The 26,068-nt window shown below is 40.6% G+C and overlaps 1 protein-coding gene across 16 annotated transcripts in view; it reads left to right on the forward strand.

Moving 5' to 3' along the window:
• Sgms1 (sphingomyelin synthase 1) overlaps nt 1-26,068 on the forward strand; it is a 244,916-nt gene that overhangs the window by 84,046 nt on the left and 134,802 nt on the right. For 12 of the 16 annotated variants that reach the window (XM_090346337.1, XM_090346330.1, XM_090346334.1 and 9 more), the window contains one exon: nt 13,335-13,420. The exons of 3 other annotated variants lie outside the window; for them this stretch is intronic. The gene's annotated coding sequence lies outside the window, so the exon portion shown is untranslated. Of the gene's footprint in view, nt 1-13,334; nt 13,421-18,414; nt 18,504-26,068 lie in introns of all 16 variants that reach the window. One more of the 16 variants, XM_090346339.1, reaches the window with a different exon arrangement.

Raw genomic sequence — 26,068 nt, forward strand, 5'->3', positions numbered from 1 at the left:
AACAGAAATTGGTGTGATCATGACAGTATATGTCATAGGTAATATGTATGTATGTATGTACATACATATCTTCATGTGTATAGACACACATATCTTCATTTTCCTATATATTTCTTTATGCTAGTTTTTGCTTTTTTTTTTTTTTGCCAGTCCTGGGCTTGAACTCAGAGCCTGAGCACTGTCCTTAGTCTTTCTCAGGCTAGGGCTCTACCACATGAGCCACAGCACCACTTCTGGCTTTTTCTATGTCTGTGGTATTGAGGAACAAACCAGGGTCTTCCTGCATCCTAGGCAAGCACTCTACCATTAGGCTACACTCCAGGCCCCTAAAGTTTGCTTTTCACAATCTTATTTTGACTTTTGTTATTCATAAATTCTTTTAATTATTTTTTTTTGGGCAAACTTGCTTTTTGTTCTAAGCCCAGTTTGGTGATGTCACAGACATTCTACTTTTTATTCTTTATTTTGGTTATTGGAATCTCATAATCTGATTTTAAACAAATGTGCAAGAATTAAATGAGTGGCAGCACTTCAAAAGGGTGGTTTGTAAGTATTGTATGTCTTTGAAATTTTAAAAATATCATTATTAGACTGATAAACATACTTCCGGCCATTTTAAGATACATAGAACCTGGAAGTTTTTGTTTATCAGTCTCATAGTTTATACTGTACATGTCTTTGAGGAGTGAAAAGTAGAAATTAGTGTTCTTTCCCCTCAGGAGGCCTACGTAGGTGGCTGGAACTGGAGAATCTGATGATAGTGATAGAGTTGGTGCTGGGAAAGTTTTAAGAAAAAGTAGCTTCCTTCATTCCATGGTGTGTGTGTGTGTTTGTGTGTGCCCACAGAGATTCTGATACAACTCACATCTAGAAAGCATGCTGGATCAAAGACCTTGAGGTAAAAGCAGATACTTTGAAAACTTTACAAGAAGGAATTGGAGATACACTAGGTCTCCTTGGCACAGGTCGAAAATTTCTTAATAAAGATCCAGAAACCCAACAAAGAAAGTTTGGACAAATGGGACTGCATTGAATTGCAGAGCTCCTGTATGGCAAAGAACATAGCTAGCAAGTTAAATAGAAAGCCCACAGAGTGGGAGATCTTCACTAACAATATAACGGACAAAGGCCTCATATCTAAAATACATCTACAGCTAAAAAAAAAATCAAAAGAAACAATCATCCCATTAAACGATGAGCCAAAGACTTAGAGACTTCTCTGAAGAAGAAAGAAGAATGGCCTATAGACACATGAAGAAATGCTCGATATCTCCAGCTGCAAAAGAAGTGCAAATCAAAACAGCTTTGAGATTCCACCTCATTCCAGTTAGAATGGCCATGATCAAGAAATCTAATAACAACAGATGCTGGAGGGGATGTGGCCAGAAGGGATCACTACTACACTGTTGGTGGGAGCGTAAACTCATTCAACCACGATGAAAAGCAGTATGGTGGTTCCTCAAAAGACTGAAACATAGAGCTCCCCTACTACCCAGCAATTCCATTCGTTGGCATTTACCTAATCGCCAGAAACAAGGGCATACTAAAGTCACTAGTTCATTGCAGCACTGTTTACCATAACAAAGATATGGAACCAACCCGGATGCCCCTCAGTAGATGATTGGATCAACAAGATGTGATATTTATACACAATGGAATTCTATACTGCCATCGGAAATAATGACATTGCCCCATTTGTAAGGAAATGGAAAGATAAGAAAGAAATCATATCAAGTGAAGTAAGCCAGACCCAAAGGAACATAGGCTCAATGGTTTCCCTTATTTGTAATAATTAGTACACACCTAGGACTCTCCTAGCAGAGGATTACAATAGTGCAAAACCTAGATACATAAGGTCATATAGGATGACGCTAAATGAAAGGATCTCGAGGATATGGAAACAAGAGCTTTATCTTGTGTGATTGTTGTTCTTAATGTTATTTCTCTTCTCTTTTGTTGCCCTTTGGTTAATCTCATATTGTTTCAGTATCTGACTTTGTTATATGGCATATTGTATATACGTTAATTGTTTATTTGAAATAGGAAAAGGAAGGAGGGGAAACAAGATGATTGGGAGAGGGTGGCAGAGGGAAATGGGGACAAAAAGATGAGAAGGGGTATCAATGTGTGAGAAGTAATACATCTACTGTCTGGCAAATATAACTGTAACCCCTCTATACATTACAATTAAAAAAAAAAGAGTTACTGTGCCCTACTGACAGAGGCACTCCAATTAAAAAAAAATACTACAGCAGGTTGTTCCACTGGTAGCATTAGTTCTATAGAACCAGTGATATTAAGTAAATTATTAGCATTGTGACAAAGAGGGGGAGTAAGAACCACAGTGGTTTTTTTTTGTTTTGTTTTTTGTTTTTTTTTGCCAGTCCTGGGCTTGAGCTCAGGGCCTGAGCACTGTCCTTGGACTTTCTCAAGGCTGGAGCTCTACCACTTGAGCCTCTCAGCACCACTTCTGGCTTTTTTTCTATGTATGTGGTACCGAGGAATCGAACCTGGGTCTTCATGCATGCTAGGCAAGCACTTTAACCACTAGGCCAAACCCCCGGCCAGAACCACAGTGTTTTACCACAGACACCATCCCAAGTGATTTCCCACTTAGCAGTGGGAGGATTTGAAATCTAGATGTACTTGTTTCAAAATTTCAGACTATGAAGAAAGTTAACTTTACCCATGGGTAAAATGCTGTTATGCAGAGAAAAAAGTAAGGATTCAACAAGGTCAGTGGAAAGGCCTATGTTTAAGGCTCATGCCACTCATTTGGTTAGAGGTGTCACAGGTGAATAAAAGTTTAGCAACAAGAAAGGAAGAACAGATAGGATGGCTTAAGATCTTAATTTAAAGCCTGAGATGTTACATTAAGGCATACAACTTGTAGAACTAAAAATGTCTAGTAGACTACAAGATTTGACTGTCTTGACAAACGAAGTAATAGTTGAACTAACAGTAAAAAGAACTGAATGAGAGAAATGTAAATGCTATAAGAACTCAAAGGGCTGTTTTCCCTGAAAAATCTCTGTGAAATGAGAATTTGTTGATCCTTTGGCTTGGCCTGTTTGTAGGATTAAATTTTAAGGAAATGATTAGTGATATGTTTAGAGTTTTAGCTATGAGGATTTTTTTCAGTGAACATGGTATGAGGTGAACTTTGGAAACAGCCCAGATGGTGCATAGAAAATGCTGTGATTCACCTATGTAAGGGAACATTGTGTAACAATGCGAGAGTACTGGTCTGGGACAAAATGTATGAGAACTAGGCTATAAAGAAACAGGCAGGATTAACATTTCAATAATGAAACCTTGTAAGCCCCAGGAGTGGGGTGGGGAGAATGTCCTTAAAGACATTAATCACAGTGTGCATTTGGATTATCTTTGGGGGAATTCCAGGTAGTGTTCTCTTTCTGAAGGATTTAGAATTTACAGTGTTTTCCATGAGCAGGTATAATTATTCTAATTGTTGGGGGCCAAGTAACGCCATGTCTAATAACTTTCTGCTGAGACCTGTAGTAGGGGTAAAACACCTGGACCTCTTTATCCTGCCCACCTGTTGTGCTGATAGGCTACGCACTGAATATAAGGAGGAGGGATTTGGGGAATAGGGAGAGAGATTTTCCTGCCTTGATGAAGCTGCTGGCGTCTCTGTTCGTGCTTGGGGGAAGGAGGGCTGAGTGCGGGAGGTCAGTGGGCCCTTTCCTCTCATGCTTGTTCTGGTAGGGGTGTGTTTTTCCCCATCCCTCCTACTAGTCGAGAGGGACCAAGGAGGAAGGACCTCGACACTAATTAAACAGTTTATTTATTTATTTTTATTTATTTATTTATTTATTTATTTATTTATTTATTTTTTTGCCAGTCCTGGGCTTGAGCTCAGGGCCTGAGCACTGTCCTTGGACTTTCTCAAGGCTGGAGCTCTACCACTTGAGCCTCAGCACCACTTCTGGCTTTTTTGCTATGTATGTGGTACCGAGGAATCGAACCCGGGTCTTCATGCATGCTAGGCAAGCACTTTAACCAGTAGGCCAAACTACTGGCCCGAGTTTATTTTTATTTATTTTTTCTATGTATGTGGTGCCGAGGAATCGAACTCAGGTCTTCGTGCATGCTAGGCAAGCACTCTACCACTAGGCCAAACTCCCAGCCCCTAATTAAACAGTTTAATGAAATAAAATATAATTTAATGTATTAAAAGTTGTCTTGGCAACTTGGTTTACTCCAAAGAATATAGGATTTTTAAGTAAAAAAATTATTTAATCTTTTATGTATGATATATTCCTGTGTATATCTTTGGGGAGGGTAAGAGGGTTGAAAAAGTTCAGCAGTGGAGCTCATTGAACAAAGATGTAAGTAAACTATATAACCTGTGGGTGGAAACAGGAGGGAGGGACTGGGAGAGAGTGGGGGAATGGAAGACACTGTATGAAAGGAAATGTATTCATTACCTTACTCATGTAATTGTAATCCTTCTGTTACTACATTTATAACAATAAAATAAATTTAAAAAGAATTATTCAATCATTTTAAATCTAAGCATTCCTAGTACTTTTTTGAAGTCCTTTGTTTCTCATCTCTCCCTCTAAATTAGGGTGGGTGAGGTGTGAATGGATAAATATTTTTGTGAAAGGAGACCGATCAACATGTTTGTCTACTTCCATGTCCCCAGTTGCATTCACATTTATTATTTGAAGAATCTAGAAGTCTCACCCCTAAAGATATCTTTTGAATTTAGGTTAGTCCAAGTCTGTTCAAGTTAGTTATCTAAGGAAAACACTTTTTATTCTTAAAGCAAAGATGAGTACAGTGGGGATAGGTGGCCCTTTGTTCAGAAGATCTTCATTCTAATTGCAGTTGCACCGCAAGGGAAAGGCCTGCTATCACTTCCATTCTCCCAGACTCATGCTTGTATTTGGAAAAACTAGGAATTGGGCCTAGGTAGATAAAGCAATAGTGTTCATCTGATGTGATCAGCAACCTATGAAAATTGGTACAGCCTAGGATTCTGTTTTGTTTTTTAAAAAAATTGTTTTTAAAAAAATTTGCAATGACAAAGATTGACAAGAAATATATAAAATGTTAATTCCTTGCCCTCCTTTAAAATGGGTAATAAAGCAATGATTGTACAGGATTTCCCACCTATTTCCTCTTGGAAAGATTAGGGCAAGGCAGCCTGTTTGTCCTACTTTGTAGAGGCTGTCTCTGGCTGTCATGCCTGGCAGAAGGCTTTCTGACCTTGCACACTGGTGAAGGGAGTTTTTGGGAGAGCCCAGGCCAGGGAATTAGTGATGGTTTCTTGTTGCCATTGTACCTGCTGTCAGCTCAGAATTACCAGTGTGTCTGAACTGTGGGCGACTTAGAGAGCTGCAGGGTTACCTCTGGGTTGTACACAGAAGAGACACAGAGTATATAACTGGTAATATTTTTGATAGTTTTTTTTTTCTAAAAATTTCAAAATGGGTTGCTTTTTTTCTTTGTTTTTTGTGCATGAATAAAAATCACAGTCCCTCCCCCCAACTAACCTATCCTTTTCCCTCCCCCTCTTACTGTGTTCCTTCCCCCTCAGTCCTTAGTTTAACCTCATGTCATTTTTTTGGTTGTTACTATGAATTCCATATATGGAGAGAGAACATACAATATTTGTCTTTCTCAGTGTAATTTATTTCACTTAACATGATGAGTTTTTAGTTCCATACATTTTCCTGCAAAACTCCATCATGTATATACACACATATGTATATATGTGCACACACATACATTTATATATATACATATATACACACACACACATATATATATATACTCTTCATAAGCTAAAGGCTACCTAGGTTGGTTTTATAACTTGGCTACTATGTACAGTGCTTTCATACGCACAGATGTGGAGATATCTCTATTACGTGGTAACTTTACATTCCTTTGGACATATGCCCAAGAATAGTATATCAGGTCCATATGTGGAAATTCTATTATTTGTTTTTTTGAGGAATCTCCATACTGATTTCCATAATTGTGCACTAATTTACAGTGATTTCACACTCTGCCCAGCAGTTCATCTTACGCTAAGGGAAGGAGGCTAGGGAAAGCTGCTAGGTTTTGGACCTAGTAAACAACAAACAAGATGGATGCAGTTCTTGGAGGCTATTCTCACTGCCTGCACACTCTCAGCGGTACACTTTCCTGCATGCATGTGAGGTTGTGGAAATCATGTGATTGGGAGGGATGGAGGAAAGGGTAGGGGTACAGCTGAACTCAGGGCTTTCAGTTACAACCTGGCAGCCAACAGACGTAGTTAGGAGGCAGGTCCCAGAGCCAAGTGCCTGCCAGAGGCCATAAGCTCTGTGCTTAGTTTCTGCTATAAACCTCAGTGATGGTACTTGCCTGGAGGACAGAGCATCTGTCCCCACCATGCCATCCACTACCTGAGCTCTCTGCTTTCAGCCTTAGGATTATATAATGCCCTGTGCTTCTCAAAGACCATCTCTTGTGGTCATCTCTCAAGTGGACACTGGCAGGATGTCCCAAGGGTCTATAACAACTGCTTTTGTTTATATTATTTATTTTGTTTATATTGTACACACCATTGTTAAAAAAGAATTCCATTTCTCAGCACATAAGGGTAGAAGACTTTATATGGTTTCTTCGATTAGAATAATGTGTCAATCCCATTTTCCTTTCTGTCTTGTCAACAATTTAGAAATAATTTTAATGTTGTCATACCAACAGTATTACCTTGTGGTTGGGATTAGTTTTGAATATTCCAAGTAATGGTGCCATTCTTGTATACTGTCAAACATTTTCAGAAGATGAAAATGGTTATGATAAAATAACAGGAACTGCTAATTAATGAGATTATAGTTTTAGAAAAAGATCGATCCATCCTGTGTTGTTTCTAGGAAAGCTATGGATTTTGGAGGAAGCAACAGGGCCAAAAATGGATAAATCTCAGCTAAATACTCAAGTGACATACAGCATGACTGTACATTAATTTAGTAATATGTTTAGTATATATTAAAGCACTGTGCCATGACTGAAAAGTGCATATGTTTAGTATATGTGATGCTGTACTGTATGTGCTTTTTCTGCTTTAAAGAAAATGATGATTGAGGTAGGAGTTTCGCTTGGTGGTATAGTGCTTGCCTAGCATGCACAAAGACCCAGGTTCGATTCCTTGGTACCACATACATAGAAAAGTCAGATGTGGTGCTGTGGCTCAAGTGGTAGAACACTAGCCTTGAGGAAAAAAGCCCAAGTACAGTGTTCAGGTCCTGAGTTCAGTCCCCAGGACTAGCAAAAAAAAAAAAAAAAGGGTTGGCTAAGGAAATTGCAAAGCTCATTAAGGGGAAAAAAACCCCTCCTTCCTCACTAAATGGGACTGAAATGTAAGCAGGATTAGTCATTCCCTCCTCTGCTCCCTGGGCACTTGGTTCTGCCTTGCCAAAAGCACTAATTGTATGGTATTGTAATTATTTGTTTATGGTCTCTCTCCATTAAGCTGTAGTGGCCCAGCTTTATTCTTCTTTGTGTCTGCTTTATGAAACATAATGCCTGCAGTGAATTTTTACATACATGACTCATTTTTGAAGTAGTAGATTAGAAGGCATGTTTTAGGCCAATATGTAGGGTAGTTCAAGATATTGGCGATATTTTGAATAGTAAATGGGGATTGTGAGGCATTATACCTATAGTCTAATATTTGCTGATTGTAAAGCAACAATAATAATCCAGAAAATCTAACCTCTTTTCATTTTTTGTTTTGTTTTGTTTTGTGAGACGTGGGGCTTGGACTCTTGGCCTGGGCACTGTCCCTGAGTTCTTCAGCTAAAGGTTACTGCCTTACCCCTGGGCCTGGGCATTGTCCCTGAGCTCTTCATTTTAGGGCTACTGCCCTTGAGCTACTCATTGAGCCACAGTGCCATTTCTGGTTTTCTAGTGGTTAATTGGAGATAAGAGTCTCAGGCCTCTAGTGCCCTGACTGGCTTTGAACCACAGTCCTCAGATCTCAGCCTCCTGAATAGCTAGGATTACAGGCCTGGCCAAAACTAACCTCTTATAAACCCAATGAGTTCCAATGAGAATTTAGATGTTGGGCCTCTGAATGGGCCTAAGTAGTACTTAGGCAGTCTTTCTCCCATTTCCCATCTGAGATTCTTTGTTTTGTGGTAGGGTGTGACCATCCATCTAGGATTATTGATCTAAAGACATCATGAGGACTAAAACTGAGACCCTTCTCTTTTCTGAGCATTTATCTGGAATTAATTATCTCAAACCTTAGAAAAGAATTTCTTGAGGCCAGAGTATTATATGGAAAACTACAATCTTGCTTTGTAGGTCAGATTGATCTTGAACTCATAATCCCTGTCTTTGCTTCCCTAGTGTTGGGATTATAGGCATGTACTATTATGCCAGGTCCAGAGTCTGTAGTTTTAAGCAACAGTCTCAGTTACTAATGGGGACATGACCTTAAGCCAGTCACTTATGCCTTGAGAGGCTCACAATCCTCATCTGTAATATCAGAGTGGTTTGATAAAACCCTGAGGGTTTTTGAAGAGTGAGTAACATCTGTGAAGTGCCTCTTCTAGGACCAAGAACAGAGTAGGCCCTCTATACACACTGACTGCTCTTATCTCTAATGAAGGACTTTCTACTTCTCTAGCGTCTTAAAGCACATTCATTATAGTTTTTGAGTTACTGATATCTTAATGACTCCATGTTTTATTCCAAATCCTATGGATTGCATTTTTCTGCTTTCTCGTAAGGCTTAGGATGAATCTTAAAGCAAAATGATAATAATTATTTACTTTTACTTAATTCTAGGTACTCAACCAAGTACTTTACATAAATTGTCTCAAGTAATTCTTACAGTGAGGGAATTGCAGAAAGCTTAAGTGTGTTGCTCAGTGGCATGGAATTGTCTGTCGTTGTCACACCTGTGATGCCCTGGCACACATGCCCCTCCTTCAGCATGTATTAACTAATTGAGGAGTTGGCCCTTTAGAATGACATACACAGTGTTCTTCGATGACTTTCAGTTTGTCTTGCTACTGTGTGCTTGAGTACATACTGCAGCTGAAGGCCTTGTGCTCCTCCTGGTCTGCATCAATATAACACAGCTCTCTCTCACACCCCCGAACACTGTTTAAGTGCCTGCTGGGTCTCCCTTTCTGTAACCTGGCCTCACACTAGGGCTTAGTGGACATGCCTGGGGAGAGGCAGGGTATCAAGTGGTTATATAACGGACCTCATGACTCAGAAATTGAATAGCCTGGAGTTGAACCCCAGTTTTGTCAGTTACAAGCTGAGTAACCTTGTGCAAATAACAAAAGAAAGGTCATTGTATGGATTAAAAGAGAAAGCCTGTATTTAAAAGCATACACATAGTCTTAGCCTTTACAGCATTGCAAATAGTGAATATTTCATAAATGTTTGTGGTGAATAAGGTGTTTATTTTTTGTAGTTCTGAGGTTTGAACTCAGGGCCTTCTGCTTGCTAGGCAGGTACCCTATTCTTCCTGCTCTAGTTATTTTTCAAGCTGAATCAAGATCCTCCTATTTCTACTTGCATAATTAGGATGAAAGGTGATGCCATCAAGCTCAGCTTATTGATTGAAATGGTGCCTTGTAAATGTTTTACTTATGTTGACTTTCCATTTCAGGTCTCACTATCTCCACCTCCGGAGTAGCTGGGATTAAGGCCCAGTGATGGTGAGACTTTTTTTTTTTTGTTTTTTTTTGTTAGTTGTGGGGCTTGAAATCTGGGCTTGGGCACTGTCCCTGATCTCTTCAGCTCAAGGCTACCACCCTATGCCTGGGCCTAGGTGTTGTCCCTGAGCTCTTCAGCTCAAGTCTACCGCCCTTTGAGACATAGTACCACCTCTGGTTTTCTAATGGTTAATTGGAGATAAGAGTCTCATGGACTTGCACAGAAACAAGAAAATGAAGCGAAGCAATGACCTTTCATTGCTTTGAACGGAGAGGGGTGCTTTATGAAGCCATGGAAACAGAAATGCATGCTCCAGTGTTACTCAGACATTCATCTGTAGTGACTACCCGCTTTCTGGAAGGAAGATGGGCATTCCTTTTCATCATGTGTGGAATTTTCCTAGTGCTAGAGAGCATTTCGACAGCACAGTGCTGTAGAAAGTGAATTTATTAGAAAATGAATTTTCTTTGAAATACTTAAGTAGTGTTAATTAAAATATGCCAAGAAAGATCAATCCTTCACTTTTCTTAATATGGCCTTAATGTTGGAAACATGAAGAAAAAAAGAAAGGAAATCAGAGCTGGTCTCACCAGCCTATCTGAAACAGCTGAAAGAAAAGCTATCCATGAGGCCATTGGCAGTGGGCAACAGGCGGCCAGGATTGTGATCTTTGAGAAAAGAATCATATGAAAGGACTCCAGCCTGTCCTGGCTTTTTGTTTGGGCTCATCCCTGCCAAAGTATGAGAAGTCAGTTCTGGCAGAGCTTGTGTCTTTATGGCATTGAGAAGGCAGATCTTGATGTTCAGGGCTGCTGATGAGGCTGAAATTTATACAACATGATAGTGGAGAGAGGAAGCTAGTCAAGCACAGAGACCTGTACATGGTAATAGCAGAGCAGCTGCTAGAATGGTAAGGCCAGAGGTCATGCTTTACTGGGAAGGATGGGAAAGGCCACATATCCTAGGAATAAGGACCATATCTAAATAGAAGGCTGCCTGCTAGATGAGAACTAAGGACATAATCAGAATGGACCCATTTTAACTGAGTGTAGAACCAAATCCACAGAATCAAGGAAATCCTCCAGTAATTTAGCAGTCACCAAGACCAAACTGAGACCCCCTAATGATCTGCCTTACAGCATAAAAGAAACATGTAAAGAAGCAAGAAAATGTGACCCATATTCACAATGAAAAGCAATTACTAAAAATAGACAGTAACCGTAAAATAGTCACCGAATCCCCTCACTGAGGGAGGCCAAGGCTTTCTGGAGACATGACCTCATCTAGGGCAGAGACAGAGCAGGTAATTAGATGAGCCGAAAATATTTTTTGAATGTCAGAAAGAAAGGAAATTAAAGAAATATTAAAAATATAATAGTGTATACTACATAGACATATGATGGCTTACCTATAGGTACTCTTGCTGGATAAACCTGCAACAGTCTGAGTACCAAAGTAATTAAATATAGGGATAAATCACACGTCATTGAGAGAGTAGGGTTTCTGTATTAGCACTAGATGTAATTAGGTAAGTGCATGAATAAATGATATGGAATGCCAAGTAGGGAATAGTATTGGGGAATGAATATTGGAGTTAGCATGTTTTAGCCATCATAGCATAAAGTTTGAATTAGGCATACATTTTACCAGTGAATGCTAAATCTCCTCTCCCTTTCCTCTTCCCTTACTCTCATTTCATGTAGGATCTTACTATATAGACCAGGTTGACCTGGAATTTTCTGTGTCCCACAGACTGGATTTGAACTTTTGACCCTTAAAGTACTGGGATTGCATGGGGGAATATTTTGATGTGGAACAAGATTTTTGCATGGTTTTAAAGTGTCTCCCTTAGATTTCCTGTTCATTGCAAAGAAAAAGATGTCTAATTTCTCCAATAAAAATTACTATTACTTTGGATGGAATCAAAACAGACTTTATGTGCCCTGGGATAAATTCAGAGAACTGTATCATTTGTGTAGATTCTAGCTGAGAATATATAACCTAAACAGAATCATCAGAATCACCCAAGGAAAAAACAAATCAAAGTGGAAACATTCTATTCATATAAAAAAGGAAGGGGGTCATAGCTATCTGATGTGTCAGTGTTATAAAAGGCAAAGAAGCATGATGTATCTTAGGTTAAAAGAAGATGAAGAGAAATGGCAGCTAAATGCATCAACTCTCCTTGGACCTGAGATGGGGCAAAGGAGTGGCTGGATTAGGCTAATTGAATATGATATTTGGTAAAAGTATTAATATTGATGTTAAATTTACTGAGGTTGATAAGTATATTGTGATTATATAACAGTATATTGATTCTTAGGAAATCATTTCTGGAGTATTCAGGGTTAAAGGGCACTGATACATGAAATGTATCTCCAGTAGCTTAGGAAAAAAAGTTGAGTATGTGTTAAGTGAAAATAATTATATTAATGGATTATACTGTATTTGATAAGAAGGGAAATCTATGTCAAATGTTCCAATTCTTTATTATTTTAAAAGGTTTCTGTCAATTAGAACTTATTTTAAAGGAAATAAGTGTAAAGGCATATGCTCAGGGCCCCGAGCATGACTTGGTGTTAGAGTGCTTGCCTAGCATGCACAAAGCCCTAGGTTCAATTCTCCGGAACCACATATACACACAGCAAAAGCTGGAAGTGGTGCTGTGGCTCAAGGAGCAGAGTACTAACCTTGAACAAAACCTTTCCAAGGACAGTGCCCAGGCCCTGAGTTCAAGCCCCAGGACTGGCAATAAAAAAATGAATATGCTCAGTAATAAAAACTGACTTGAATCCTGTAATCTAGCTATTCAGGCAGGGCTGAAATCTGAGAATTGGAGTTAGAAGACAGACAGGAAGGAAAGTCCATGACACTATTTCTAGTTAACCAGCTAAAAGAAGTGGAGCTGTAGCTCAAGTGGTAAACTGCCACTTGATTGAAAAGGCTAAGGAATAGTACCCATGCCCTAAGTTCAAGTCCTGACACAATACAACAACCAACCAACGAAATGTTAAAGAAGTTTGTGTGAAAGTACAGTGATTGGTTAACTACCTTGGTACAGATTTTCAGCTAGTTGGGCTGTCTACAGTATGTAAACTTTTTGATAATATTCTTTCACTAGACAAAGCTATTTCTCTGTTGACAGCAACAAGAAATAATGTTGCTGTTTAAGGTGAACTAGGCCATCATTTTCATGTCTTAGGAAAGATGTGAAGGAGAGGCCATAGAGCTTAGTTCTAATTTTTCCTTTGGTATTGTTAACTGAGTGGTCCTGGAAACATTTTCTAATCTTGGGGATCTTAAGCTGCTCTGTCAGTTAATATTAATGCTTCTCTAAAGACAAATAACAACAAAACTAATTCTTATTTGTTTGTAAGGCTTCAATGAGAAACCGCTTGTGAAGGCTTTTTGTAAACAAGAATAATGTTTTATACAACATGACTGACTAGGAGTAGTTAGGGCTAAATTAGAAAAATGGCCTTACACTAAGCTAGAACATTTCTTTTAATTTTGTTGGCCCTTTGTTATCCTTGCTGGTCAAGTGTTTACTTGATTGAGTAAATGAGATTTCCCCAGTGGACTCGGGTCTTTGCTGGCTATCTCTGTTCTCATTCCCGCCTTTATTATTCCAGGTAAAGTTTTAGTGACTGAAGGAGTAGTGGCCTTTCTGAATTTCAAGAGGAGTGACTTATGAGCACAACAGCGGGTTTTTACACTGGTAAGTCAGTTCTTAGTTTCATCCATTCTAGAAGAACTCAGGAACCTGAAGTTCATTGTAATTGTTCCTAGTTTGTTCAGAGATTGTGTGTTAGGCCCTACCTAATACAATAGAGACAAAATCAGCTAACAAAAGGCCATTAAGGTTAAAGGTGGGCAGGAAAAGGACATGAGGAGGTTAGCTCCCTATTCAAGAAGCAAAATGTGGACCAGGCAGGAAAGGACACAGGAAGTTTGTCATATAAATCCCATGGGAAAGGTTCTAAGAAGTCCCAGGAGAATCATTTGAGGCCCAGACCCATCGATGCCTGTAATGTGGACTTGGCATTGATTGAATCTTTCATCCTGGAGGACGACAGTTACCAGGTCTTCTGCTGCCTTTGGAGCTGAGCAGTATGAGCCAGTGCCACTTTCAAAGTGCCAGAAAAAATGAGATAAAGACCTTGACTTTGAGCAGAAAAGCCAGCTGCATGAAGTAAATACTTGATTGGGTGTCATTGTCAAGTTCTATTCTAAGAAATCATTATTGCTTTTTTTGAAGCCAGTCTTGCAGCTTGAACACAGGACCTGGATGCTGTCTCTGAGCTTCTTTTGCTTAAGTGTAGCACTCTACCACTTGAACTGTAGCTCCACTTCTGGCTTTTTCTGAACAGTTTTGCTAGAGATAAGAGTCTTCTGGATTTTCCTTCGCCAGGCTGACTTTGAACCACAATCCTCCGATCTCAGCCTCTTGCATAGTTAGGATTACAGACATGAGGCACCAATGTGCATCTTCAGTTTTAATGCTTATATCTTTATTTTTCTCATTTAAAAACAGTCTATTTCTGCTTCAAATCTATCTGAATACTTCTTTTTTTTTGGTGAGTCATGGGGCTTGAACTCGGCCTGGGCACTATCCCTGAGCTATTCAGCTCAAGACTACCACCCTACCTTTGAACCAAGCCCCATTTCCCATTTTCTAGAGGTTAATTGGAAATAAGAGTCTCAGATCCTTTGTGCCCGGGCTGGCTTTGAACCTTGATCCTCAGATCTCAGCCTCTTGAGTAGCTAGGATTACAGGCTTGAGCCACCACGCCTGGCTTTATCTGAATACTTTTTGAAGTCACTGCTTGAAGTCACTTATTTTTTATTCCATTGTTTGTAATTTTAAACAACAGTAATTCATATCTTCTCTGTTATAATACTGGGATGTGAGATCCTTGGTGGTCCAAATCTTTGCATTTCTTTTCTAGTGTGCATGTTGAGTGTACATGATTTGCTAATACCCAGCTGATAGTGATCTAGGTGAGGGGTACCTGTAGACCCAGCTACTTGAGAAATGGAGGCAGGAGCACCTGAGTTCCAAATCAACCATAGCAGGAGTCCATCTACAATTAAGTATTTTTTCACTTGATAATTAAATCTTAGGCTCCTGAGGAATTATGTCATGAAATTTGTATTTGATAAAACTAGAACCCAAAGGACCACATTACAGAGCCATACAGGACAGCTGTTTCTTTCCTTTACAGTCCTGGTTTCTGGTGAAGGTTTTGTAACTTGCTGACAGCTGGAGGTCAAGATGCCCCTACCATGGCTCTGACTGTAGTTGTCTCCAGAGTAGCACAAGCTCTCTTCCTTGCTGGCTCCTCAGTGCTCTTTACTGGCTAGTCACTACACTGATCCTGTATCTTATGGGATTTGTTGCTGTACCTGGAGCTGAGCATTACATTAAAAAGGATTCTTTAAAATAAAATAATATTTGATATTTTATAGAGTAGTCTGAAGATACCAATCGACCTTGATTCCCAAATTAAAGGAGTTCAAGTAACTTTTTTAAAATGAGTTTGTGTAAATGCCATTTGTTAATTTCTTAAAATCTTTTATATTTTAAGTAGTAAAGTACTTGCCTTTATTTCACCTAAATATAAGACAATACTAAAATGGTGATTCCTTGGCAACAATGTTAAACTACGTTTATTCTGATGGTGCTTTTTCTTGTTAATCTATTGACTTTTTACTCTCTTAGCAATTGGAACTACAACTCTTATAATAACTCATTAGAACAGAGTACTTATTCAGCACCAGTTTATTAGGCCTCCAAATCTATTTTCTGTGAAACTGTTATTTTTCTTTGTATTCAGAATTCTGGTTGTGAAAGATGCAGTTGTGGCCCTCTACCTCTGTGTACCTTTTCTTCTTTACATGGAGTGAACTAGAGGCATAAGTCTGTAAGCAACATGGCCTTGACCCCACATCTCTTTAAAGGCCTATAGAATGTTAAATTGCTTTGGGTTTTGGCATAGGGAAGTTCTTCAAAATGATCGGCAAGTGGGGTTGATGGTTTAACAGTTTCTTATTCCTTTAATAGCAGCACAATGACTTGAAGGCAGCTAGACCTTTGTAGAGGCCACATAGCTATAACATGTGTGTGGATTTTGAGATGTAAGAGCTTCATGAGGCATATCTGTAATCTGCAGAGTCTTTATGTATTATAGCTTGCAGGTATGATGTTTGTAATACTAGTATAATCTTAGATGGGCACCGCATATATTTTTCAGAAGTGTTGAGCTCCTGTCTTATGGATTCTTTGATGATTTACCTGTGTTGGCCCTGTGCTTTCCCACATGGGAAATATAAAAGCCAGAGGGTTCTGTGGCATTTTCCCCTCTGGACTATGAATTATGATCATACTTCCTTATATCTGTGTCCTCGTCATCCTGGGCTTTTGGCGGCTGTCTGTTTAGGCATTCCTGTTGGGTTTTGCTTTCCAAATGGCTAGAGTAGCCAAGCACTCCAGAAGTGCCACAGTGGGAGCTGGGGAAGTGAGGGATGGAACTGAACAAGCTGGCCAGGAAGCCCAACCACATAGGGAGATACCCAGCTGCAAAAGAAAGAAGGAATATTAAAGGATATTTAGCAAATTTGACATTCACATGTACTATGTCAGGGTTTGAGACATGTGGTACATAGTTGTTTTATGTTTCTGCAGCAAAATCCTAGAGATGAGGTCATTTATGAAGAGTAGTAGTTTGTTGGCTCATAGTTCTGTAACTTAGGAATTGTAAGAGCATAGTGGCCATGTGCACCGGGTGAGGGCCTTCTTGCTTTATTGTGGTGGAGCATATCCCGCTTGAGACAGAGCAGGCCTGCTAGCTTGGGCCTGTCTTCCTCTTCTTACAGAGTCACCAATGCCCTTATGAAAGTGTCCCATCTTATGACCTAATCTTAGCTACTTCCAGAAACTTTTACCTCCAAATACAATGCACATGTGAATTTGAGGGTTGTTTCCAACACACAAACTTTTTGGGGATACATTTAAGCCATAGCATTTGACAGTCACCAAAATCTTACATTTCTAGTTCCTTGCCCCTATAGTAGCTAGGAAAAATAAGCATTTGCTTTTTGATTATATTGCATCATTCAGAAATACCTATGACAAAGCACAATGCCATGGAGGCAGATGCATAATTGCAATAGATTGCATTTTTAGCATTTGTAGGCAAATGATATAAAGTATCTTTTGTTTGGTGTTCACAGGCAGCTTTTTGATAGCTCATTTGTGTTTCTGAGCTTAATGATATGCTTGGGTAGGAGGAAAATGGAAAGATACTAGACTCAGCTTTGATTTGGAGTTAATTTTCATGGGTTTGACAATAGACAGGATGTAACATTTCCTCTGGGGTCATTATGTAAACAGTCCTTGCTGCTTCCAGTGATGTCCTGCCACTGAATAATAGCAGATCCAGTTTCGGATGTGAAACAATACTAAAGAACATTGGTGTCAGAATCTCTTATACTGTTAAAAATGTGTATGTAGCCTGGCACCAGTGGCTCACACCTGTAATTGTAGCTTTGCAGGAGACTGAGATCTGACGATCACAGTTCAGAGACAGCTTGGGCACAAAAGTCTGTGAGACCTTTATCCCCAATTAACCACCAAAAAACTGGAAATGGTGCTATGGCTCAAAGTGGTAGAGTACTAGCCTTGAGCAAAAAGAGCCTGAAGACAGAGCTCATGCTCTGAGTTCAAGTCCCACAACTGATCAAAAAAAAGTGTATGCAAAGTGGGATGTCAGTGGCTCATGCCTATAATCTTAGTTACTCAGGACACTGAGATCTGAGGATTGTGGTTCAAAGCTAGCCTAGATAGGAATGTCTATGAGACTCTAATGATCAAAAAGCCACAAGTGGAGCTGTGACTTAAGTGGTAGAGCTCTAGCCTTGAGCAAAAAAGCTCAAGGACAACATCCGGGTCCTTGAGTTCAAGCCCAGGGACCTCCCCCCCTCCCACACGTACAATAAAACACTTTGAGCTTAAAATGGCTCAATTTTGAGCTTAATATGAAGCTTAATGTTGATTTTGTTAATTGATGACTATAGGGTTATTTAATGTGATTTTTAGAGTTTCATCTTTAAATCAATTACTGTAATACCTTTTAGCTGACTGAGGATTTGGGAAGTATTTAGCATTCTGTGTATGATACCAGTGAGTTACGGTCACCCACTTCTTTCATGTCTATTCTTAAGTGAACTGCTTGGAGGTGATGCTTCTTTGGTAGTCTCCCCTGGGCCTTTGGTGACCTTCCCATACTAGAGCTGGGAAAGACAGTTTTATTTGCTTTAGTGACCTTCTTGGGAGGCCTAACAACTATCTGTAGTTACTGGTTTCTGTTTTACTGTGTGTTGTGCTATGTAACCAGGAAGCAGGGTCTTTCTTAGGTAAAACCTTAGTTAGGACCCAGAAAGCTGATTAACAGTCAGTGTAACTTGAACTGTACAGGAGAACTTCTCCTGTGCAGGAGAAGCTCAGGGCTTTGACCAAGTAGCACTGTAATAGAAGCATTAATATCCTGGTTGGTCATAGCACATTAACTAGTGGTGGCCTCATTTCATTTTGAGATGTTTTTGAGAGATCATTATCTGTGAGCTCCCTGGGCTAGCTGCCCTTGAGATTTGCTAAGTAGTCCAGCAGGGACAAGTTTGGCTGGCTATGGTACCTTCCCTTTTCTTTTCCAGATTATAACACCTCTGGGCTACTGTAAGGTAGCAGAAGAGAAAAGCCTGTTAAGAGAAAGTCTGCTTGAAAAGTCATGTGATTGGCCTAGGTATGATGACACATGCCTGCTACTTAGGGGCTGGAAGTTGGAGGAACTTGAGTTCTAGGCCAACCGAGGCAGTATTATGGAGACCTTAAAACCAAACAAAACCAAAAAGTGTTAGAATATGGCTCAAATGCCAGAACAATTGCCTAGCATCCATAAAGGCCTTGGGTTCAAGTCCAGCATCATAAACAAAGCCATATGATTGTGACAGCTAGAAGTATTGAAAACCCAGGCGGGAATACTTGTGATAGATTAAAATTTAGATGACAAAACATTTAGCATTTTTATTTAGAATTTTTGCATATATGTATCGTTAGAAGTGAGTTTTGTGTATAGAGACCCAAATTTTCTGCAGGGCAGTGTCTGCTTTTTCCAAAAGCTCCTTAGAAGCCTGTGAGCCTCCAGAGGCAACTCTCAGGAGGCTCACAGGCCACCAAACCCAGGTCCTTGACCTATGTACAGACAGCTTCTGGAAACTTAGGTCTCTGTAGAAAGAGACTTAACTTTGTTTTCCACACGCCACCCCACATTTCTTAACTGATTTTCTAGCTCTGTCCATATCAGCTACTGTAAATGTTTGCTGCTTTCCCAGCTTCAGGTCTTCTATCCTAGCTTTTGGCTGGTACCTGTAGGGATGAAGTCTTAGAGGTAGAGCTTGTTTTTTCCCTTCTTCCTCTCTACCAGCAGAATATATCTACTTTTGCCCTGTTAGCACCAAATGGGTCCTGAACCAGATTGAGTGTAGGTATGTATCGTTTCCTCTATTTTTTCCCCATTGTTTTCCCATCATTTCCGCTGGCCCTTCCTTTGCCTTAATTCAGATACTCAGGCATTCCTCCTATTATATTTAGCTATTTTGTGGTATTGATTCTTACTGGACCACCTGAACCATGCCTCCAATCACTTTCTTTCCCATCAGGCCTACATGTCTCATGATCTGCTCCCTCAAAGCTCTGCACCCTCACAAGATCTGATAGTCAGATCTTGTATGTCTATAAAACATTTATTTACTCTGTGTCTGAAAGCTTGACCTACAGCTAGATGTCAGGAGATAAGAGATGAATTAAACCATTGAGGCCACTTGTAGAGAATGAGGAGAGAGGGGGAGGGAGGAGAGAGAGAGAGAGAGAGAGAGAGAGAGAGAGAGAGAGAGAGAGAGAGAGAGGGAGAGAGAGGGAGAGAGCGCGCGCGCAAGGGACAGGGAAAGGGGGGAACCACTAGTATCAGTAAGGAAAATATGAAAATATGTACAAGGTAAAAGGAGAATAGGATCAATTCTTCCTTAAAAGCTGTAAACTGGGCACCAATGAGTCAAGCCTCTAATCCTAGCTACACAGGAGACTGAGTGTGGTTTAAAGCTAGCCCAGACAGAGATTCTGTCTCTAAACAGTGCTGGACTTGGAGGCCTGGCTGAAGTTGTAAAGCACCAACTGAAGAGCATGAGGCCCAAAGTTCAAGCCCTGTTTCTGGTATTTGAGTTCATGTGTGCATGTACATGCACATACATACACATACACAAAGAAAAAGCAAAGGAAAAGAAAGTGAGATCCTCAGATAAGTGGAGGAATTCATGGCAGACATTTGACAAAAGCTAACAAAGGCTTCAGATAGCCCTTTCCTGATGACATTTTCCTTATGAAATGCCACACCTCTATAATTGAAGGATCTCTGTTGGTGGAACTTGGTTCAGCTCTTCAGGCTGTTAAAAGAACCTTTTGAGACAGGTTTGTCCCTAAGGTATCATCACCTGGGCAATTGCCAAGTCGATGTATCTCTTGGGTCAAGCTTTTTTCCCCCAAGAAAAAACTGGATGGGCTTTGTTGACATTAAGTCAGGAGGTCTTCCTAGAGCTTCTGATTTGGGCACATGCTATGTATTTAAGATTCAGTGGTTTGGCCACTTGGTTGTCTTGTTCTTTCTTTCTTTCTTTTTTTTTTTTTTTTTTTTTTTTGCCAGTTGTGGGCTTGAGCTCAGGGCCTGAGCACTGTCCTTGGACTTTCTCAAGGTTAGAGCTCTACCACTTAAGCCTCAGCACCATTTCTGGCTTTTTTCCATGTATGTGGTACGGAGGAATCGAACCTGGGCCTTCATGCATGCTAGGTAAGCGCTCTACCACTAGGCCAAACTCCCGGCCCCAGTTGCCTTGTTCTTGCAGAAGTTTTGGACACTAAGTCTGATGATGAGGCTCATATAGGAGGCTCTTCCTCCTGATCTTACTTTATCTTTGGTGGATTGTACTTTTATTGTTCATTACTGGAAAGTACTTGTCACTCTTCACAACCATGTATATGAACACTCTCCTTGCTTTGTGTTCTTTAAAGGCAGGAGGTCTTGTTCTCTAGTTCACTTACGCACACTGCCTATTACCAGGCCTGACTCATAATAAAAAAAGGAATAAAGAGGAACAGTGGAGTAATTTGTCATTTGTCACATTGCAGCCAGAAAGGAGATAACTATCTTTTAATATGGTCAAGGGGAAAAGAGCAAAAGGCATCATTTGCAAAAGTCCCTCTAGGAGAGGATGTTTATAACACCAAAAGGATTTTTTCAGCGTGTGTGTGTGTGTGTGTGTGTGTGTGTGTGTGTGTGTGTGTGTGTGTGTTGATGCTGAGTTATATAAATCTATACAAATGATAAAATGCGAAAAAGGAAAAGGGAAATCTGAGGAAGTACTTGGATAAATAGTGTTGAATAATGTCAATATTGTGATTTTGGAAGATAGGGGAAGCTACATGAGAGATATTTGGGAACTCTACTGTTTTTGCAGTTTAGATCTATTAAAATGGCCAAACCCCCAAAACAGAAAAAAATGAGGTTAATGCCAAGTCCTGTCGAAGATGCAGAGTACCTGCAGGGTACTTCAAGTAGCCCATTGCTGGTGGGTGGGATGGCTCCTTTGGAAAAGAGGTAGGTAGCTGTATACAAAGTTACACATTCACCTACCATCTAAGTGAGCAGATATGGAGCCCAGAGAAATAGAAATATCTATGTAGTAAACTCTTAAGTTAACATTTATAGATCTTTCTAAAACTGTTAGAAAATGTTACATTCCCTCAGCTGATGAACAGTGCTCATCTTCGTGCTGCAGCCGGTTTGGACTAGTGTGAACGTTTTGTCAACTTTTGTTCTATTTGTCTCCTTTCTTTGCCATTGAAAGAGTAGAATCAAATATTGAGATTGTTTTAAAGCTTGGACTTATTAAGATAGGCTTGGATTTACGGTGACCTAGTATTCACTTCAATTCAGCAAACACTTGATAATCATAAACTATGTGTCTTGCCAACATCCTGTTAGGTGTGAGGTTAATACAGAAGAATGAGCCACACAAGCCCTGTTTTTGAGGCATTTATTCTTTGGGGGGATTCAACTATACAAAGCCACTTAAATTCAACATAGGAAAGAATATTAATTGGGAAGACATTCTATTGAAAATGTTGGGCCTTGACAGGTAAGTAGGAGAAAACTAATGATTTCTTAGACTGAGGTAGCCATGTGTTATGTGAAAGCTCTTGGTAGGGAGTTGTGACAATGAAGGAATGGTAAAGAATTTTTTCCCTCCAACTAAATAAGAGTAGAGTAAGTAAGGGATACACATACACACACATACACACACACACACACACACACACAAATTAGGCTATATATGGCCTAATTCATGTATATATGTAGGTGTAAATGTATGTATGCACATACATAAATGTATGTATTTGATCACACTACATACGGCTTTGTACTTTTAAGTCTTTTTCTCCTCTTCCTCCTCCTCCTCCTCCTCCTCCTCCTCCTCCTCCTCCTCCTCTTCCCTCTTCTTCCTTCCTCCTCCCTCCTCTTCTTCCTCCTCCGTCTCTTCCTCCTCCTCCTCTTCCTCTTCCTCCTTCTCCTATCACCCTGTATTGTTTAGGAAACAAGAGTACAGACAATACAGACCTCTTTCCTCAGATATTTTTAATCATAGTGTGGTTGAATCTGTGACTGGTAAGCAGCCTGTATTTCTGGTTTGGGTTATGGCTCACATAGTAGAAAGCCTGCCTGGCAAGCCTGAGGCCCCAGTTAAAATCCCAGTACCACCTCATAAGAAAATACTAATATGGAGACCTGGGTGCAACTGCGGAGTATCTCATTGCATCTAAGGCAGAGGCTGTGGAGGTGAATAGCAGGACACTTGGTGCCAGGAGGATATCTGTGCCCTGGAATGGCAAAACCTCAAACTGACCAACCAGCTGCTCAGCATGGAGAAGCTGAAGTATGCCCAGGGCCAGCTGGACAAGCTGAGCATGACTAATATCTTCGAGGTCACCTTCAAGATTTGGGAGGAGGGCCCCTTGGGTATCATCAATAACTTCAGATTGGGCTACCTCCCCCATGTTGCCATCAGCTGGATGGAGATCAACGCTACCTGGGGACAGATGGCCTTGCTGCTCCTTGCCCTGGCAATACCATTGGACTCAAGTTTCAGAGGTACCAGCTCATTGCCGGTGGAAACCATTCCTACCTGAAGTTGTTGGCTGCTACCTTTGCTCTCTGATGGGCAGCAGAATGTCTTCTTAGACAACAAATGTGACCGTGAGAATGATGGCTTTCCTGGATTGCATGTAACAGTTCAAGGAAGAGGCCAAGAAGGGCATGGAGTGGTTCTCCCTGCCCTACAGCATGTACCTGGAGCAGGGCAACATAGAGAATGCCAAGGGCAGCTGAAAGTGGTACTCTGTTGGGACCCATGTCAACATGGTGGAAAAGTGGACAATGGCTCTCAGATTTGGCTTGTCAGTTTAAAGTGGAGTCTTGCTTGGGGCTCAGAAAGGTACAGTCAAAACTAGCTTTGCTCTTTACTCAAATACTGTGAAATGATTTGATTGGAATATGAAAGCCATGCTTGTGATTTCAAAAGCATTTGTCGCTAAGAGTAAATTCAAAATATTTCTAAGGGGCTTTGGATTTGAAATCAAGCATCACAGGGACTCAAGAATATATTTTCCAGTGGAGCTGTGGCTCAAGTGGTAGACTGCCACCTTTAAGCAGAAAACACAACAAAATGAACCAAAATATATTTTCTGGAGCAAACCAAAAGCCAATGTTTCCTCCCTAACACCACCTGTCTTCCTGGTGATTCCTCCTCCCTTCAACTCTACCAGAGGGGAAGAGCTAAGGTTGGAGAAGACAGGAGGAGAGGAGATGGCAGAGAAAGGAGAACTCCATAATACTTTGAGGGGGAAAAAAATCTAAGAGCTACTGTTTGTTGTAAGACTTTGAGAGACAGCCAAGGGAGAAGATTCAGATTGAGTTTACAATTTGCTTTTTCCTGATAATGTATGGTATAAGCCCTTTTCAATCTTGAGAAACTTACAATAAATGTATTACTCTATGATTTAAAGTGAAAAAGAAAATACTAATATGGAGGGGAATTAGCCATCACTGGTGGCATCTTCTGTGCCTAATACTGTGCTGAAAGAATGATGTCCTTGGTCTTACCTGATATACCAGTAGAGATCTTAACCCCAATGTATTCGTGAGAGCAGGTGGTATAATATAGTTTTAGCTACTTACTCTAGAATTCAGTCCCTATTCAACTGGCATATACTGTTCTGCACCCTGAGACCTTACTAGGGTGCTGGAGGCCTGTGAAGCTGTAACCTTCATCCCCAAGTGCTACCTTAGCATGTTTGGCTATGTACATGTTTGAGCTACTCTCTGTATAGTCATTTGATAATACTTAGAGGAAAAAGTCACAGATCAAGTGATTGTTATTATTAGTAGATTATTGTCACAGAGCATCTGTGGGGTGCCCGGGCTCCGCCGTGGCTGCGCCAATGGACATCTTTCTTGAGCCCTGTGGATGAACCCTGTGGGGTCTGTGATGGGGCTGGTTAGGTCCGTTCTGCCTCTGAGTAAGCTGAGGCTCTTCCTAATCAGAGGAACCACTGGTGTGGAGTTGCAGATCAGAACAGAAGTTCTTTAGTGCTGCTTCTCTAGGGTGGGGGCATGCCAGGGTTTGAATTCTCCAGGATGTCCTGAGGCCATTTAAGGTGATTTCTCCATAAGAACTTCATATCATGCAACTGGTTACTTAGTCTGGCCTGGCAGAACTGGTGGTGGCTGGAAAGTGGTATTATTATTGCAGACTGTTGGTTGTTAGCTGGCTAATTTAGAGAATGGTTTGGAGTGCACAGGAAATTCATTTCGGTATAAGGCTTACTGTGGAGATCATAAGAATCAGAGTGCAGCCAGGGGCACAGGGATGAATTAGGCTCAGACCTTGTTTCACTTGCTTTGCTCTTGTCCAGGAATGTGGTCGTGCATGCAAAATTGTGTTTTGGCATCCCAGAGTGTTTGATAAAAGAGTGCTACAGCCGCCTGCTTTTTAGCCTGTTTAGTTCAGTCCCTGCTGGCCCTGGGCCAGGGCCGTGGTGTTCTTGGGCTGCTGTTGCCCAGAAGAGCTGCATGGAAGCACTGAGACAAGAGGCTTGTTATGAGACAGTGGCAGCTGCAAGCAAAGATGTTGATAAAGTCCTTCTGTTTTGTTTTCACTCTGTTCTAAATGGTACTTAAGGATTTTTATAGCATGGCAGTGTTCCTTAGGAAAGCTTGACTTAAGGTATTTATTCTGAAGGTTTTAAGGACTTTCTATGAGTCTGTTCAGTCTTCCAGAAGGATGGATAACCTAACAGGAATGGAGTTGATGGGTAAACCCAGGAACCAGCAGACTGTGTCATCTTATACCAGTCACTTCCCTTCTCCCTCTCTGGGACTCTAAATTGGGGCAGCTGGGACTTGGTTTGCACTTGGGCTACTGGTCTGTTTGGTGCCAGAACACAGGGTCCTCCTAAAGACCATGTTCTGCAGAGATTTGGAGCCCAAAGAACTCCTTCCTGTTCCTGAGCTGAGTCTTACTCAAGTGGGTCAGTTCAGTTCCATGAGGTAATAAGAATATTTGGGACCTAGGAGGGGGAATTGAGGGGGGAGGGTGGCTACTGTTAATATTGAGATTGTACCACTGCCCTTTACTTCCTGCCTCAGAGTAAGTAGTACACACACACACACACACACACACACACACACACACACACATACACGCACGCACGCACGCATGCACGCACGCACACACATGCACACACATTTCTACTAATTGAGGATGTAAAGAACAGGTCTATGGCTGACCTGTGTGATCTTAGGAAGAGGCAGCTTTGTTTTCATGGCTTTTTTTTTAGAGTACAGTTCTGTAATCTGAAATGAAACTAAACACTGTCTATATATTTCTGCAGCATGGCTTTTTATTATTTGTGCCAATCCTAGGGCTTGGACTCCTCAGGGCTTTGAGCTCTCCTTTTAGCTTTTTTTTTTCCTTGAGGCTGTCACTCTACTCACTCTACTACTGAGCCACACCTCTACTTGAAGCTTTTTACTCATCAAGTGTAGATGAGAATCTCCTAGACCTTCTTGCTCTGGCTGGCTTGGACTCTGTCCTCAGATCTAAGTCTCCTGAGTAGCTATGATTATGGATGTGAGTGCCTGGCTCTCCTAATGTTACTAGGAAGGAAAACTGTGGAGTTGACTAAGCAGGTTCTTGAGAG

The sequence above is a fragment of the Megascapheus bottae genome, chromosome 15, assembly GCF_031878675.1.
Source record: "Megascapheus bottae isolate mThoBot1 chromosome 15, mThoBot2.hap1, whole genome shotgun sequence".
Taxonomy (NCBI): domain Eukaryota; kingdom Metazoa; phylum Chordata; class Mammalia; order Rodentia; family Geomyidae; genus Megascapheus; species Megascapheus bottae.